Raw genomic sequence first — 17,500 nt, 5'->3', positions numbered from 1 at the left:
TGTCTTTGTCTTTTGTTTTTTTCATAAACTCTCCCTATATACATACACACACACACACACACACATATATATATATATATATATATATATATATATATATTATATATATATATATATAGTATATATATATATGTATATATATATGTAGTGCTCAAGTAAATTTGAATTTGGCACCAATGGAAATCGTAGCTCTGATACCAGTGCCAGTGGCACATAAGAGAACCATCCGAACGTGGCCATTGCCAGTGGCACGTAAAAAGCACCATCTGATCATGGCTGTTGCCAGCCTCGCCTCGCCTCCGTGTGCCAGTGGCACATAATAAGCACCATCCAATCATGGCTGTTGCCAGCCTTGTCTGGCACCTGTGCCAGTGGCATGTAAAAAGCACCCACTACACTCATGGGGTGGTTAGCGTTAGGAAGGGCATCCAGATGTAGAAACATTGCCAGATCAGACTGGGCTTGGTGCAGCCTTCTGGCTTCCCAGACCCCAGTTGGAACCGTCCAACCCATGCCAGCATGGAAAGCGGACGCTAAACGATGATGAGGATGATGATGATGATGATGATGATGATATATAAATACAGGCACACGCATTTCAGTTCATCAAAAGTTTTGAAGAGGGTATCAGAATCAGATCTAGGAATGTTGTGCTTCAGATATGCTAGAATCCTTATAAAGAGAAAATTTATAAATGCTCTACCTAATTTCACGAGACATTAGGCAGCTAAGACCCCTAGTCCTAAAAACCCTTTGGGGTTGTGAAATATTTATATGTTATCAATATTAGGTACACACACAAACACACATATACATATACTTACATGGTTACATAGACAGATACATTAATATGTGTAAATATATGGTGGGAGCAAATGGCTTAGTGATCAGAGGTACTCAACAACCAAACACTTTACTGCTTTATTAAAAGACTAGCAGTATCGCCCGGCGTTGCTCGGGTTTGTAAGGGAAAAGCATTTTTAGAGAGTTATAGTCAAAAAATAGCAAAAAAATGCATTAGAAATGGAAAAATATGATGGTAAATTTTTTTAAATCATTGACTCATCGTAGACATTTTTAGAGAGTTACTTCCCTTATATTAAAAAAAATATGCATTAAAATGGAAAAAATGATGGTAAATTATTTTTAAAATCGTAGACTCATCGTAGATGCGTGCTAATACCCAGAAGGGCTCTATATGAATCACGACTATAAGATACCCGGTTTTGGTTAAACTGCACCGCAAAATGTGGGAGTAGTTAGGAATCTAAATCGGAGTAGACAGACACACAACCTTACTTTTATAAATAAAGATTTACACATTGGATAATATAATCCTAGATCTGCATCATCTGAAAAGGTGGTGGTTTAGTTGCTACAAGAACAGCTTTGGATATAGGAACACTCTCAATCAGTGCTGATCAGGAGGAAAAGAGAATTGGCAACAACTGGAAAGTATGAAACCTGACAGAGGAGCCAATGGTTTGAACTTTATCTCCCAAGTACTGCAATATGTCAAAAGTCAAGACACTAACAAATCAATGACCTAAGCCATCGTAGAGTAAGATATTTTAGTGCAAAGAAATGATTGATAGCCACAAAATATAACATATTGAAATTAATAAGTGATTCTTTAGCCACAATATTTTAACATCTTCGTCCACCCTTGGGCATTGTCAACAGATAAATGATGACAATAATGCTAAACTGGAATGATGCATGACTTCTATCATCTAAAGGAGAAGAACGATGAAAAAATAACAGGAACAATATACAAACACACCCACATATATGCATGTATTTCTGTTTATCTCAATATCTCTCTATATCTATCAATCTATCTATCTCTCTCTCTCTCTCTATATATAATATTATATATATATATACATATATTATATATAAATATATATATATATATTTAATTTGTATATTAAATTGTATATTTGTATATTGTATATAATTATATATATATCATATATATAATATATATATATATGCAAACATATGCAAATATGAATGTGCATGTGTATATATATATGTACATGTTTGTATATATATCTAAAACATACATACATACAATATATATATATGAATTAGAAAAAACCCCACCTTTTATCAATTCAATAATGAAAAATTAATTATAACCATTTAGAAATCTTAAATATTATTATTATATTATATTATTATTATTATTATTATTATTATATTATTATTATTATTATTATTATTATTATCATTATTATTATTATTATCGTTCATATATATATATATATATATATATATATATAATATAGATATATATATATATTATTTCTAAATCTCTTTAAAGTAGAGATTGTTTGTCAACATAATGTGGCTGTTACTGTTGTTTAGCTCCAGGAAACATCGTTTCCAGCTGGCTATACAACACAATATCTATGTCCTTATATTTTCGAACAACATCTATAGACTGGTTTCTGAGTTATTGCCCTTTATCAAAACAGAGTAGCGGCTCAGCTAGGTGGCATTACTAAACTCACCATTCAAAAATATATAATTTTCGAAGTAACACACAGTCACTAATCTAAATAAATAGAAGCATTATTATTTCTAAATCTCCCAAAGAGAGATATTTAGAAACAGTTCTTTAAAGTAAAGGCTATTTGCCAACATAATGTGGTTGTCCTGGATAGGGCAATTGTTACTGTTGTTTAGAACCAGGAAACATCGATATATGACACAATATCTGTCTCCTTATATTTTCAAAAAGTGGGTGCAGCATCCACATCCAGCACAAGACATCTGTGGACTGGTTTCTGGGTTTTTGCCTTTTACTGAACACAGAGTTGCTGCTTGGCTAGGTGGCATTGCTGAACTCCCCATTCAAAAATATATAGCTTTCAGTGACACACATATATATCACCATCATCATCATCATCATCCAATGTTTTAAATCCAGGCTTTGTCCCCATTAACAGGATAGATAGATAGATAGATAGATAGATAGATAGATAGATAGATAGATAGATAGATAGATAGAGAAATAGATAGACAGACAAATAGATAGACAGACAAATAGATAGACAGAAAGATGGATAGATAACTTTCTTTATTGGCCACACATGACTGAACACAGAGGGGACAAATGCAAATGTAGAGCTTTTCTTTTCGAAAATGAACAAGAAAAGGGAAAAAAATGAGAAAAAAAAGTAAAATTTCAATCAAAAATGATCGGGATAAAAAAAAAAGGTCAAAAGGGATCGTGTATCACAGAAGAATTTTAAAAATGTAAAAAGCAAGATTAGGTTTATCCATGGAAAGAAAAGCCTACGGGAAAAACTACAGTAACTTCAGGCAGGGAGAGAATAAACACATGAGAGCTAGGCAGATAGTCAGAAAGATGGATGGATAGATAGATAGATAGATAGATAGATAGATAGATAGATAGATAGATAGATAGATAGATAGATAGATAGATAGATAGATAGATAGATGCAGGTGTGGTAAGAAGTTTGCTTCTTGACCACATGATTCCAGGTTTAGTCCTACCATGTGGCACCTTAGACTAGTGTCTTCTACTATAACTTGTGAGTGAATTTGGTAGAGAGAAACTGAAAGAAGCCCGTTGTGTATATATATTTATTTCTGTGAATGTGTGTATTTTTGTGTCATTGCTTATCCCCAAGAGCATTAGGGTGTTTATATCTCTTTAACCTAGTAGCTCATCAAAAGAGACCGATGTAGTAAGTACCAGGCTTAAAAAATAAATAAATACTGGTGTCAATTCATTTGATTAAAATTATTTAAGATGGTGCCCCATCATGGCTACACTCCAATGAGAGACAAGTAAAAAGTGAAAATTTAAAAGTTAAGATACATACATGCGTATATAGAGAACGAAAGAGGGAGAGAGAGTTAAAATATATATATATATATGTTTGTGTATGCATGAGTTAGAAGCTGTCTAGTTTCACCATCTGATGTACATTTTCTTAACAGGAAGCGATTATAGGCCACAAAATGTAAGTTACCTAATGAAGATATATTGTCCAATTGTCAGATATGTGTCAGTTTTATATATAACATTCTTACGATCCAGTAATGTTACATATAAAACTTCCATTCCCAATTTTTCAAGACAAATATGCTCAAGAATATAACTACATCAGAAAGAAAACAGAGTATATGTCTGATAGGGAAAACAAATGAGATAGGAAGGCAAGGAAGAAAGTAATGGAAGTGTGATAGTAAGAGCTACATCTGGGTTGTTGATAAAGAGGTTGAATAGGAAATAGCATGATCAACATGATGAAATACCCATAAAGTGGGTCATGGTAAGAAAGAGTAAGCAATGGATATCAATAATTATGGTTAGTGAGTGTAGTAGTTGTCACTGGGTAAAAGGAATGATGACTTGCAGTAGAGGTTAATGGTAATGGAGAGTGATCCAATACTATCATTCGTTACACAGCTGTTGATGGAAGATAGCTTGAGTGATAATGAATGATGGTGCAAAGATTGAATATATCTTCGTCAAATGGTATCCCAGCCATACTACAGAAGTGGTGCAGCACAGTAGATACAATAGAGGGGGATATATATAAATAAACAAATAAATATATATGTTAGAGTGTGCGTGTGTGTTTGTGTGTGTGTGTATGTGTGAATATATATGTATATTTCTATATATACATATATATGTATGTGTGTGTGTGTTTATAAATTTGTGTTGCAAGATTCCTGATGTGAAACCATGTGTTGAAACAGATATTGTTGTATTTTGGGATGGTCACTATTTTTTGTCACATAAACACACACACTATATATTTGTTCTTCACTCCTTTATTACTGTTCTTATTTAAACTCATATCCATTGCCTGGAGATCTATCGTCACACAACTGTGACCTCTTCAGCAAAATGTAGCCGCTTCAGACAATGGACATGAGTCAAAGTATAAACAGTAATCAATGAGTGAAGAACAACTATATAGTGCACGTATTTATATATATATATATATATATATATATATATATATATATATATATATATATTATATATATATATATATATATATATATGATAGATCGTTAGCCACTACACACATTTTTTTCTCTCCTTGTTTTCTGTTTCCCTTTCTGTAGAAGAGCATAGGCTTGAAATGTAAAAGACTTTTCTATCCTGAGCGTTATACTAATACATCTGTTTGTTTTGTACACCACCTGTCTTTGTCTTTTGATTTTTTCGTAAACTCTCCCTATATATATATATATATATATATATACATACATACATACATACATACATACATACATACTACATACATACATACATACATACATACATACATATATATATATATATACATACATATATATATATATATATATATATATATATATATATATATATATATATAATTTATTATATAGAAGGAGCTTCTACAGGACTAGAACTGTTTCATTCAAGAGAAATCTTCAGGAAGCTTCCTGAAGATTTCTCTTGAATGAAACAGTTCTAGTCCTGTAGAAGCTCCTTCTATATAATAAATTAAATTTACTCTGCTATGTATTGAGTACCTTATTTACTGTGGTTAACCCGAATCAACCGGGACCTACATATATATATATATATATATATATATATATATATATATATATATATATATATATATAAGTGGATATTGAAGAAGACATCAGGCCATCAGAAGTATTAGTTTCTAACAGTGATTAGTGACAGATCATTACTAATGCTGTGTGATACCAATTACACTTCTTTGTTGTCTACATCATGAAATTCATTTCCTCAAGACTAGTCTTCAACACTTCATCAATGTGTTTTCCTTTACCTCCTTCTTTCACAGATTCCATCTACTTTAAGCAGACATCATTTTTATATACAACTGATACCTTCCACATGCTTTATATGTTCATATCAGCACAGTTTTCTTTCTTGCACATTAAATCCAGTTCCTTTCATATCCAACTTTCAGAATTTCAGTCACTTAAGTACATTGACATTATACATCCAGCAGAGTGTGCTCATTTTATTTCCTTCCAAGAGTAACATGTCTTTCAAAGTGAAAGCCCTCATCATGTTACCCTGTAGCAAATTATTTCATTCACAAGCATCATACAAATTTGCCCTTAACTCTCAATGTGAAACCCTTTGCTGCCAATGTGAAACCCTTTGAACTTCGGTTCTCTCTCAATCTCTCTCACTCTCTCCCCCTTCTTACTCTCTCTTCCTACATACATATATATTTAAATACACATATATATTTACATATATACATGTATATGAATATATACATATGATGATGATGATGATGATGATGATGATGATGATGATGATGCATGTGTGTGTGAGTGAATACATAGATATATATATAGATTCATATATGTGTGTGTGTATGTGTGTATATATATATATATATACAAATACATACATATATATATATACATACACACACATGCGCACACACATACACACACATACATGCCAAGAAGCAGTGGATGGTACCAGAATTTTCAACTTGAGTCAAATCTAACAAACCACTCCAAATGATTGTTCGAGTATCTGCATAAACGGAGTCTGGATCAATGAGTTTGTATTGGCACTGAGTCGCATAAGTTGCCATAAGGAAGTAAAACCAAACAGTAATATTTTGAAATCATTTGTGACTTGCATAGCAACTTTGTTTAAAGTGAACAAGCACGGTACACCATCAACCTCACCCTCTAATCTACGACCTTCTTCAATGATCAGGTGAAGATAACTGAAGATGGAAATGGATGTGGCGGATGTTCATATGTCTTACTGGCCTCATTTTGCTTCTGCACTCAACAATGCATTGCTGGAGCCACCCTCCTCTCTATAGAACTAAGAGGGTTTCTTCTGCTGGGTCTGCCAGATTCAGTCTTCATGTGCATAGGTAGACAAGTTCTAATATGTTAATTAACCCATAGCTCAGACCCTTGCTGGTGCTGCTATTCCAGGTCAAAATAGGTCTGGGAACAATAGGGGCCGAGAGTTGATACTGCTCTCTTCAAGACCTTGGAACTCCTGAACCAGGATCCCACAATTGTCTGCTGTTTAAAGCCCTACCTAGATCACTTACATATATACATGTGTGTGTGTGTGTATTACACACACACATACAGAGTTACTACCTGCTGCTAATAAGTAAGTTCTTACTGGTTAAACTACCATAGTTCTTTGCATAATTGTGTACTCTTTGCCATCATTGAGTTGCCAGATATAGTTTGATAAAACTATTGCTGCTTCTTTTCTTAATCCCAGAAGAAGGCAGTTTAACTAATATCTTATCATTCGGTCATCTGAAAGAGAATTCAGAAGAAAAGCATTAAAATTAGAAAGAGAAGTAGACAATAATCAATGGAATAAAATAAGCAGTTTATACTCAGAAGAGGAGGTTACTTTAGAGCAGTCTACAAAAAGAGCTCAGTCTACAAAAAGGACTACTTTAGAGCAGTCTACAAAAAGGGCATGAATGCCCACACAGAATGTTTCAAACGCTGTGGACATTTTCCTAAAACGTTGTTGGACATCTGGCACTCCACTAATCTTCTCTTACCAGTGCATGAGACAAGATTGAAAAAACTGCAGAGTGAACTCGAAGCTTTTGTAGGTTGGATATTTACACATTAAAGAATGTAACGAATTAATTACAAAACCATTACAGCACAGTTTACGGTTCAGGCTCAGGGTGGCAAAATGAGACCAGTAAGACATATGAACATCTACCACATCTGTTTCCATCTTCAGTTATCTTCACCTGATCATTGAAGACGGTCAGAGATTAGAGGGTGAGGTTGATGGTGTACAGTGCGTGTTCACTTTAAACAAATTTTCTTCGCAAGTCACAAATGATTTCAAAATGTTACTATTTGGTTTTATTTCATTATGGCAACTTATACAAATCAATGCCAATACTAATTCACCTTCTACCTTTCTTCATATACATTTTTAATTTTGTTTGAATTCATGTTTGTTTATAATTGTCAAGTTCTTTGTTTCCAAATTTATATGCTCTTTCAAATATAACATTCAGTCTTTTACAAACTTTATTTCCAAGAGAACTTATCATTATTCCCTAAATTTTAAATCATAATTATATCTTTTAATAGAAGTTATCTACTTCTCTTTGATCAACATATGTATACGTTACATGCAAGAGAAGCTATAAATAACAAGAAATATGAAGAATGTCATTGCTCCATTGGTTTCTGCATGCAAAACACAACATTCCATTGTTTTTGAAGATTGGGACATTTACAAACAAACCGTTTATTAGACACAACACTTTTGATAAACTACAATGTTTAAACTGTGCAGTAATGGTTTTGTGATTAATCTGTTACATTCTTTAATGTTTAAATAGGCAGCCTACAACAGCTTCGAGTTCACTCTGCAGTTTTTTCAATCTTGTCTCACACACTGGTAAACATTACATCTCTCACTCAGTCTTTCACTCTCTCCTTCTCCCACTCTCACTGTATATGTGTATGTGAAAGGGTGGAAAAAAGGGGTATTTCTAATACAACACTCAGTCTGAGCTTTAGGCTGTCTATACTCTTAAATTGCAGTCTTAAGAAGGATTGAAATCCTTCAGGTATAGAAATTCCAGGTGTCACATCAGTAAAACCAATAGCTGGGTTTAGTGAAGAGCAAAATATTATCCAAATAAGCAGACAAAGAAAGAGCTTGTGCTATCTTTAATGACCAGTTACAATTGTTTCTGTACCAACTCTGCTTTTAACAGAGTTGGTACAGCAACAATTGTAACTAACCATTAAAGAAGGGATAAACTCTTTCTTTGCCTTCTCATGTGTGTGTATTACACACGCATGCATACTTATAAATGTATTACTTGGTACTGTCAATAAAATTGAAGGAACAACATTGGCTGCATTCTAAACATTTAGTAATGTCAAGTTTATCAATAATATTCCTTCAGCTAGTTGAATAAACCCTTTAAGGCTTAGTTAGCTAGTTGAATAAATCAGTAACAACAAAACTTGATTTTCCATCCAAATCTAAATTATCAATATATACATATACATACATACATATGTGTGTGTGTGTCAGTGCATGTGTGTGTGTCTATGTATATATACAGGCAGGTAGACAGACAGATGGATTGGTAGATTGGTAGTCAGAGTGACAGACAGATACAAAAAGAAAGAACAATTAAAGCTAGTACAGGATAAAAATGTAGTTCATCATTTGTAATAATAGAAATATTGACCAGATACCTAATTAATAGATATTGTTAGCAAGAAGGGAACTCTATGAAGGTGAGACATAATTGTAAGTGATAAGCCATATTTCATGAAACTTCAAAGTGTCAGTCGATGTGTGTGTGTGTATCCATGTGGGTATATATGAATGTATGTATATATGTATGTATGTATGTATGTATGTATGTATGTATGTATGTATGTATGTATGTATGTATGTATGCATGTATGTATGTATGCATGTATGTATTTGTATGATTGCATGTGCTGGATGCATCCAATCATATGCATAATGCTCCACTGTGTGAACATTACTGACAACTAACCATGTGTGTGTGTATGTATATATGTGGAGGCACAATGGCCTAGTGGTTAGGGCAGCGGACTCGCGGTCGCAGGATCGCGGTTTCGATTCCCAGACCGGGCATTGTGTGTGTTTATTGAGCGAAAACACCTAAAAGCCCCACAAGGCTCTGGCAGGGGGTGGTGATCCCTGCTGTACTCTTTCTCCCACTCTTTCTTCTGTTGGCCTGCTCGCTTAGCCAGCGGGGTGGTATCATTCAAAGGCTAAAACAATGCGAACGCATTGTGACCAGCGATGTGTAACAACATCTGATGGTCTGGTCGGTCATGTGATCACGTGATATATATATATATATATATATATATATATATGTATATTTGCTATGACAGATTGCTAGCCACTACACATTCTTTATTTTCTCTCCTTGTTTCTTTCTGTGTTCCTTCCTGTGGAAGAGTGTAGGCTTGAAACGTTAAAGACTTTTCACTTCCCGAGCATTAAACTAATACATCTGTTTGTTACCTGCACCACCTGTCTTCGTCTTCTGTTTTTTTTTTGTGAATTCTCCCTATATATATATATATATATATATATATAGCTGTGGGATAAGCTTGCTTCACAACAACATGATTCTGAGTTCATTCCTACTGTGTGACACCTTGGGCAAGTGTCTTCTACTATAGCCTCAGCCCACCAAAAACCTTGTGAGTGGATTTAGTGAATGGAACTGGAAGAAGCCTGTTGTCTATATATATATATACATAAATATACACATACACACACACATATGCACACACACGTACGCACACAAATACACACACATACACACACACACACATATACAATATCTCACAATATGTACAGCCTTAAAAAATTTCAGTAAAATTGTCATTTTGCCATTGGCCTGATAATATAGAAGGAAATCAAATGTAATTTATAATGTATAAAATGTATTATACATACAAACATTATACAAATTTGGAACATAAAACAATATTTTCAAAGTAATGAACAAAATATCAATTTTGAAATGTTACAAAAATATGTACACCCTAAAGGATTATTTATTATATTCAATATTTGGTATGACTGCCCTTGCTTTCAATGACTGCATTAAGTCTTCTGGACATAGAGTTGACTAAATTTCTGCAAATAACCGATAAAATCGACCTCCATTCATCCTGAATGATGTCTTTCAACTGTGCTACATTGCAGGGTTTTTCCTCCTCAAAATTCCTTTTCAAAACCCCCTACAGATGTTCCATTGGGTTTAAATCAGGTGACATGGTAGGTCAAGGCAATACCTTTACCTTTTTATCTGATAAAAGCTTAGCCGTCATCTTTGAAGTGTTTTTAGGGTCATTATCATGTTGGAACATGGAATGTCTTCCTAGTTCTTTGATGTTTTTTCAACATTGATTTCTGCAATATGTCACAATAAAGCATTGAATCCATTGTTCTCTCAATAAATGTGAGTCTTCCCACATCAGCCACACTCATGCATCCTAATGCATAACACTTCCACTGCCATGTTTCAAGGTAGGTTTGGTGCATTTGTTACTATCATTTTCACCTGTTCATCTCCATACTTGTGTAATACCATCTGACCCAAACAATTTGATTTTAGTTTTGTCAGAAAAAAGAATTTTATTTCAAAACACTTTCCCCTTACTCAAACAGATTTCAGCAAAAGAAAGATGACTTGATTTATACCTGGTAGTAAGGAAAGGCTTCCATGAGGACCACAATGGTTCAAACATCGGTGAACTGTCTAGGTGGACACACTCTTTCCACTAACAGAAGATGAAGCAGTATGATGCCTATCATCCATCATGCAACATTGGTTCTGGCAAATATCATGTGCAGTTAAAGCAGAAGTCGACCTGGATGATGTTTATTGCCTAGCCGTCCAGTAGCTTTGTACTTTTGAATTAATTTGGCAACTGTGTTTACACTGTTATGTATTCGTTTGCTAATTAACTTGTATCCTGAACCATTCTTTTTTTTTTTTTTTTTTTGTACTTGTTTCAGTCTTTTGACTGCGGCCATGCTGGAGCACCGCCTTTAGAGTGGTGAAAGAGTACAGCAGGGATCACCACCATCCCCTGCCAGAGCCTCGTGGAGTTTTTAGGTGTTTTCACTCAATAAACACACACAACGCCCGGTCTGGGAATCGAAACTGAGATCCTACGACCGCAAGTCCGCTGCCCTAACCACTGGGCCATTGCGCCTCCACGGGCCATTGCGCCTCCACGGAGGCGCAATGCAATTCTTGTGCAATTCTTTTAATTCTTGTGCAAATTATAAATAATTTTCTTCAGATCTTCAGACAATTCTTTTCCTTTTGGTGTCATTTTAATCACAATGAAGAAGATTTTCACCGTTGTACCAAATCAGAATTCCTGCAGATGTCAAAACAATGAGTGGTGAAAAAATGCCAGAAGAAATAATTTATTAGAATTGAAATTATCAGCAATATCTGAATTTAGCAAAAAAAGTGGATAAAATATTGAATATAGCAAATAATCCTTTAGGGTGTACATATTTTTGTAACGTTTGAAAATTAATATTTCGTTAATATCTTTGAAAATGTTTAGTGTTTTGTATTCCAAATTTGTGTAATGTTTACATGTATAATATATTTTATTCAGTATAAATTTCTTTCGATTTCCTTTGATATTATCAGAGTAATGGCAATTTTGATGAAATCTTTTAGGACTGTACATACTTCTGGGAGATACTGAATATATATATATGTGTGTGTGTGTTTACGTATGTGTCTTTGTGTCTGTATTTGTCATCCCACCATCACTTGACAATCGATGTTGCTGTGGTTATGTCCCTGTAGCTTTATCTTCTTTTCATTGGATATATATATATATACATCTAATATAGGATAAAAAATTTTCGAAAAAATTCTATCAATGGCCAGCATATTAAAAGATACCTTTAAATGTTAAATTTCTAAGTTGTTTATATATATATATATATATATATATATATATATATATTATATATATATATATATATATATATATATATACATATATACATATACAAATATATATGTGACCTCGTGTGTATCGTTGGCAATTTTTTTCCTCTGTCTTCCCTTCTCTGGATCTTTCCTTCTCCTATGTTTCCAACGAAGAGCTCCACTCGAAACGTTAAACCCTCCTTCTTCCCTTCTTTCCTGAGCATCCAATGATACTATAATTGTTCCACGTCCCCGCGTTGTTGTGTTTTTTTGTGTTTTCTTGTTTGGATTAACTTTATATATATATATATTATATATATATATATATATATATACACACATATATACATGCATAAACATACATATATATATGCATACATAGACATGCAGATATATATATATATATATATATATATATATATATATATATATATATATATATATATACTAGAAATGCACCCCAGCGTTGCATAGGTGTTATGACCTACAGCCACATTGTATCATTTATTCCTTTCTTATGGGCAGAATTGGAACACAGGGTGTATGAAGCAAACAACACTTATTTACAAACATGTTTGTCAGTCATTTTCTGATGACCAACGCTGTAGTTTCCATCAACAAAATTCAGTCACAAGTCTGTGGCTGGCACAGGGCTATAGTAAAAAACACTTGCACAAGGTACCATGCAGAGGGACTGAACAATAAACCATGTAGTTTGGAAGCAAACTTCTCAACCACACAGTCATTCTTGCACCTAAAATGTGTCTATGTATGTGTGTGTGTTTACATTAGTTATTAAATCGTGTATTTTGTCGCACAATGTCTCAAAGTTAGCAGTTCATCAAGCAGAGATCTATAAAGTAAATGCCAGATTGAAATACGTACTGGATTAAATTTTTAAAGGCGATACCCCATCATGGCGACAGCCATAAGATGAAAATCATTAAAATAATGTTTAAAGAGTTAATGGCTTCAAATTTAATGTAAGCACAAGATAATTAGTTAAAAAGTTCGTATTGAACTTCCACTCTATACAATAACGCTATATGTACATCTTAGTCTATTTGACTTCCAGCAATGAACAATTGTAATTTGAAGTTGAATGGTTAGCAGCAAGTAAGGTGTCCAGATTTCTTTAAAAATTATTATGCAAAATATTCTGAGAAAAAATTATTCTTTTCATCACAACAAAACACACACACACACAGAGGTGTCTTTGTGGTAACTTGCACTACTACAAATAGCAATCACATCTCTCTTAAAACACACTCATCAAAAGAAATACACAGATTTACATTATTTCAGGAGGAAAAACAAAAGTCTATGAAATGAGTCTGCTATATCAGAGGCAACTCTGAGCTAAACAAAACACAGACAAGCATAATTCACATTAAAAGATTATCTACTAAACAATACAAATAAAGTTGATGGAATATCTTTGAAGTTTCATTCCCTGGTAAAACTGCATGTATTTTAAACATTTTCTCATTATGTTCTAAGACATATTGTTCAAGCAGAGTTGCCTCCCTTAGCTAAAGACCTCAAAATTGTGTAACCCAACCTTGTTTACGAGGCAATTTTTGTAGTAAAAAAGAGTTAATGTGCCAAAAACATAGTTTCTTTGGTAGCCAAAAGATTAATGAATTATTAATATCTCATAGCTCAAAATCTGCAACCCAGTTTTTTTGTCCATAAAGACAAACACAAACTCTGTTTTTATTATATAAGATATATATACATATAAAGACCCAAGAAGACTTGGGATGATGTGGTGAAGTATGACCTTTGAACATTGGGTCTAGCCATGGTCTATGCCAGTGTTGCATAACTGGTTCATTTAAGTATACCCTTCAATCATTGGGCAATATAATGTGCTTGAGAAGACCTGTTGAGTCAAGTGAAATCATTGTCGTGGCAGACACTAGTACCACCTGACTAGCAACCATGCCAGTGGCACAGAAAAAGCACCATTTGAGAGTGGTCATTGCCAGTTCCACCTGACTGGCTCCCATGCTGGTGACAAGTGAAAAAGCATTTACTATACTCTTGAAGGGCATCCAGTTGTAGAAACCTTGCCAGATCAGATTGGAGCCTGATGTAGACCCCTGGCTTGCCAGTCCTCAGTTAAACCGTCCAACACATGCCAGCATGGAAAGCAGACGATAAACATTGATGATGATGATGATGATGGTGTTTTATATATATATATATATTTATATATATTTATATAGAATAAGTAGAAAGATATATTAAAAAAATTTTTTTTTCAACACGTAAATACTGAACAGTACATATAAAGGATAAAATCCATTTTTAAGAGCAGAAAAATTTGCTGGCAACCAGCCATTAGTGTTTCAAAAACATACTTTATGTTTGTTTACATATGACATATAACATATATATATTATATATATATATATATATACATACATACATATATATATATATATATATGAATATATATATATGCACATATATACATACATATATACATACATATACATATGCACATACCTATACATTTATACATATACATAAGATATTTATATGTATATAGCAACATGATAGCATGAAATTATGACATTATAACTGATTACTTTGTCATGAATAGCATAAGCAAGACCAGTCGAGCATGAAAATAATTTATTTTGTATATATATTTTTTCCAACATAAAATTTCTGTGCACTTACCTTCATTTTATATATCATTTTATTACAATTCACCTTGTGGTATTCTTTTTTCTTGAACTTTTTCACTACATATACATATTACTAAAAAATAGGGGATCAGTTAAATTAGATGAAGGTTAACAATGAATCACAATGCATATTTTTTTCTAGACAGTTTATTCCAAAAATTCTTGGTAAATTAACCATCCATAACAGTAGTTAAGTCAGAGTTGAAAGGGTTGTTCACTGGTATCTGGTGTCCTTCAAATCCATCTATGCATCAAAGGTGTAATTGGTCATGTGACATGCTGTAATTCATAGTAACAAGAATGAAACAAAAGTATGTTTTGAGTATCACTACATATGTTTTCAAAACAAACTTTTACTTAGAGCATTGGTGCGTTTTATAATTTGGCAACAATATGCAATACCAAACAACATTATGTAAGATTGTGAGATTGTGTTTTCATAAAGAGTTACATCTTCAGGTAATACACCAATGAATACTTTTTGGGTGAATAGTCACAAAATGTTTAATGGCATATAACGATTCTGTGAACAGACAAAGATATATAGAATGCTTGATTTGAGGAACTTAAAAATTGCAGAAGTATAGAAGTGTATTTTGGGCCACTAAACATCCTCAGTCGATATAGGTATGGTTATGTGGTTAGAAGTTTGCTTCCCAACTGCATGGTTCTGGGTTCAATTTTGAGCCAGTGTCTTCTACTTATAATTCCAAGCCAATGAAAGTATATATGTATGTATGTGTGTGTGCGTGTTTTTGTCTCCCTGCCTTGGTATTGCATGATATTTGGAAATGAATGTCTCTGTCACACAAACAGAGTCCTTCTTTCCAAATCTTCCTTGTAAAACATGTCTGGTCATTGGTCATGGGGCAAGTATTACCTTACTTGGAAACAGATGAGGCTTGGCAACTAAAAAGGTATCCAGCTGTAGAGAATCCACCTCAATAAAATTTTGTGTGACCTGTGCATGAATGAAGATGTTAAACATCCATTAATTTCACATGCAAGACAAATTCAATATTTGCTTTCTTCAAGCAAAAATGAATCATAAGAAAGAGGCTGCACATATTGATAAAAAGCAAAAAATACCATAATCTACTTTTGTCTACAGTAATAAATCATCCCCACTCTAGTGTCCATTTCTGGTTTAAGGAGCTAAATTCTAACCAATCCATATTTGAAGAAAGCATGAAATGAATCTGATCTGCTTGTAAAATTTTTGGATTTTATTGGTTACTGGCTTGATATAAACTTCCACTCTCTCAAAGTACATCAAATCAAGACAGTTATGGAGAATACGGAGAATAATACATCTCTTTATTCTTTTACTCTTTTACTTGTTTCAGTCATTTGACTGAGGCCATACTGGAGCACCGCCTTTAGTCGAGCAAATTGACCCCCAGACTTTGTAAGCCTAGTACTTATTCTATCGGTCTCTTTTGCCAAACCACTAAGTTATGGGGATGTAAACACTTCAGCATCAGTTGTCAGGCGATGTTGGGTGTGGGGGGAGGACAAACACAGACACACAAACACATACACACACATACATATATATACATATATATGACAGGCTTCTTTCAGTTTCCGTCTACCAAATCCACTCACAAGGCTTTGGTCGGCCCGAGGCTATAGTAGAAGACACTTGCCCAAGGTGCCACACAGTGGGACTGAACCCGGAACCGTGTGGTTGGTAAGCAAGTTACTTACCACACAGCCATTCCTACGCCTGTGTATCTTTTTCATTTTCACAGTTTTGTATACAGCATATTTAATTTAAATCTGACGTACATTTCTGCTACATGAATGATTCACAAATGCATTTGCATACAGTCTTATTCACCTGGTTTGTGGTCTATGCAGCTTTAGTCAAGGCTGAGTCACTGTTGTGGTTTGAAACATATGTCAAACAAATTTATATTAAATACATTGTGTACTTGACTGTAAAAATAAAATATGCAGATGTAGCAACCTCCACATTTATTATTATTGTTTCATATATATATATGTGTGTGTGTGTCTGTGTGTGTGTGTGTGTGGAGGAACATGGCAAAGTGTGTGTTTATAAATAAAAACACCTAAGCCCCACGCAGCTCCAGCAGAAGGTAATGTCAAACTTCTGCTGACTCTTTCGCCACAACTTTCTCTCACTCTTTCCACCTGCATCTTGCTACCCACATGCCACGGACCGGCGTCCCATCCAGGTGGGGAACCTATATGCCAAGGAAACCAGGCGTGGCTCTAGAAGGAACAAACAATATATGTGTGCATGTTTGTGTG

The sequence above is a fragment of the Octopus sinensis genome, linkage group LG12 (assembly GCF_006345805.1).
Source record: "Octopus sinensis linkage group LG12, ASM634580v1, whole genome shotgun sequence".
In the NCBI taxonomy this organism is placed as follows: Eukaryota; Metazoa; Mollusca; class Cephalopoda; order Octopoda; family Octopodidae; genus Octopus; species Octopus sinensis.
The sequence above is the reverse complement of the archived record's forward strand: the minus strand, read 5'-3'. Positions refer to the sequence as shown.